This window comes from Vicia villosa, unplaced genomic scaffold, assembly GCF_029867415.1.
Source record: "Vicia villosa cultivar HV-30 ecotype Madison, WI unplaced genomic scaffold, Vvil1.0 ctg.001143F_1_1_3, whole genome shotgun sequence".
Taxonomy (NCBI): domain Eukaryota; kingdom Viridiplantae; phylum Streptophyta; class Magnoliopsida; order Fabales; family Fabaceae; genus Vicia; species Vicia villosa.
The window spans coordinates 197,511-200,248 of record NW_026705502.1 but is presented as its reverse complement, the minus strand read 5'-3'; positions in this window follow the sequence as shown (position 1 = coordinate 200,248).

Below are 2,738 nucleotides of genomic sequence, written 5' to 3'. Positions count from 1 at the left end.
ATCTGGCAGTAAATGGAATATGGGTACCCTGAGGTGTAACAATGATTGCCCCAATTCCTCGTCCATAAGCATTGACAGCTCCGTCAAAGATTAAGCCCCACTGGGATCCTATCTCAGGTCCTTCGTCTGGTAGTGGCTCGTCGTAATCTTTCATCTTGAGGTACATGACGTCCTCGTCCGGAAAGTCGAAACTGGTTGATTCATGACCATTGAGTGGGTGGTGAGCCAGGTGCTCAGCTAGAATGCTTCCTTTCACGGCTTTCTGTGCGTGATACTCAATGTCATATTCTGATAACAACATCTGCCAACGGGCAATTCTCCCGGTTAAAGCAGGCTTCTCAAAGATGTACTTGATTGGATCCATATGAGAGATCAAACAAGTAGTATGTCGAATCATGTACTGGCGGAGACGCTTGGCAGCCCAGGCCAAAGCACAACACGTCTTCTCGAGCATGGAGTAGCGGGATTCACAGTCAGTGAATTTCTTGCTCAGGTAGTAAATGGCATGCTCTTTTCTCTTTGTCTCGTCTTGCTGTCCAAGGACACAACCCATGGAATCTTCTAAGACGGTTAAGTACATTATCAAAGGTCTTCCTTCCACTGGAGGAGACAAGATGGGTGGTTCGAGCAGATATTCCTTAATGCTGTCGAACGCTTTCTGACAATCGTCTGTCCAGACGCAACTTTGATTTTTCCGTAGAAGTTTGAAAATAGGAGCGCAAGTTGCAGTCATGAGATATATGAATCTCGAGATGTAATTCAGACGTCCAAGAAATCCTCTAACTTGTTTCTCGGTTCTGGGTGAAGGCATTTCTTGAATTGCCTTGACTTTGTCTGGATCTACTTCAATTCCTCGTTTGCTGACAATGAAACCAAGGAGTTTTCCTGAGTAGACACCAAAGGTACACTTGTTGGGGTTCAGGCGAAGCTGAAACTTCCGTAAGCGTTGAAATAACTTTGTCAGATTCTGTATGTGATCTTCTTCATTTTCTGATTTGGCAATCATGTCGTCCACATAGACTTCCACTTCCTTATGCATCATGTCGTGGAAAAGCGTAGTCATGGCTCTTTGATAAGTTGCCCCTGCGTTCTTTAGTCCAAAAGGCATAACACGGTAGCAGAACGTGCCCCAGGGGGTGATGAAAGCTGTTTTTTCCATGTCTTCAGGTGCCATTTTGATTTGGTTGTATCCTGAAAATCCGTCCATGAATGAGAAAACTTTGGATTTTGCTGTACTGTCTACCAACATATCAATATGTGGTAAAGGAAAATCATCCTTAGGGCTAGCTTTGTTCAAATCTCTGTAGTCGACGCACATGCGGACTTTTCCGTCTTTCTTAGGAACGGGAACAATGTTAGCTAACCACTGAGGGTATTCTGAAGTGACGAGGAAACCTGCGTTGATCTGCTTTTGAACTTCCTCTTTGATTTTCATGGCCATCTCCGGATGAGTTCTTCTCAATTTTTGCTTGACCGGAGGGCATTCTGCTTTTAACGGCAAGTGATGCTCCACTATACTGGTATCCAACCCTGGCATATCTTGATAAGACCAAGCGAAGACATCTGAGAATTCTTTGAGTAGCTGTATCAAACTCTCTCTGATCTCTGAACTGAGCGAAGCTCCAATCTTAACCTCTCTTTCTGTTTCCATCGGAACCAAGGTTAATGATCTCTAGAGGCTCATTGTATGGCTGAATGGCCTCTTCCTTTTGTTGAAGTAACCGTGAAATTTCCTTTGATATTTCTTCGTCTTCTTCTTCCTCTGCCTCGAATACAGGAAACTCAAAGCTTGGAGAAGTCATACGGTCGCACGTTTCAACGGGGTATTTTATGATTAATCTGCATATGTGTGATAAGTTTTATTTAGACAACGAGGGAAGACTCGGTGTATGCAGTTAATGGAATATTTGATGTTTTTTAAGGGTGTTTTTTAGGATTACCAATTTCCGAAAAAAAGAAAAGGAAAAACTAAACGAAGGAACAGAATGACATTTTTATTTATGGACAGTCATTTCTTGAAACAAAGACCCTATAAAACAAAACTCTATTGCTTTGGGCGAAGCAAAGAGGGACATTTTCCTAAGAAATAGTAAAATGCAAAGCCCTATGAAACATCTCTTCACCCTGGGCTATGGTGAGAGGACAAAATAACGGTGAAAGTTCCTACTTAGGAGTGCGAACAACAGTTGAAACTTCAACAGCTGTCCAGTAGTGGCGAACCCCATTGTGCACTAAGTAATCTGGAACCTTAGGCTTAAGCTGGCCTGTGGTAGGTCTTGATTTACCAACCACTGTCTTTGCAACACTCAGACGATCTTCTTCTACTTCAGCAGACTGAGCGGTGTGAGCATACCCATTTCCAAGTGGAGTATGTCGGTTTTTCTTTTGAGGAAACTTCCAATCTTCTGAATGGAGAGACTCGTTGTCGGAGACACTTTCGAGATCATCCTCTTCTGTATTTTGGTCTTGCTCTTCTCCCAAGATGGCATTGACTAGATATGTGAACTCTAGATCCTTAGCCTCGGAAGGTGACTTGGGGATATAATCCTCAATGATGATTTCACCAGTAGATGATGATGAATAGCAAGGGTTATACATCTCTTTTGGCTGAGAGAGGTACTCAAAATCACTGTTCCATCCAGTTGGAACAATATCTTCAAGAGAGATTCTTGAACTTTCAGGAGCGGAGTATTTCACCATGTAGTCGAATTTTCCGCTTGGTTCTCCTAATGTATCCC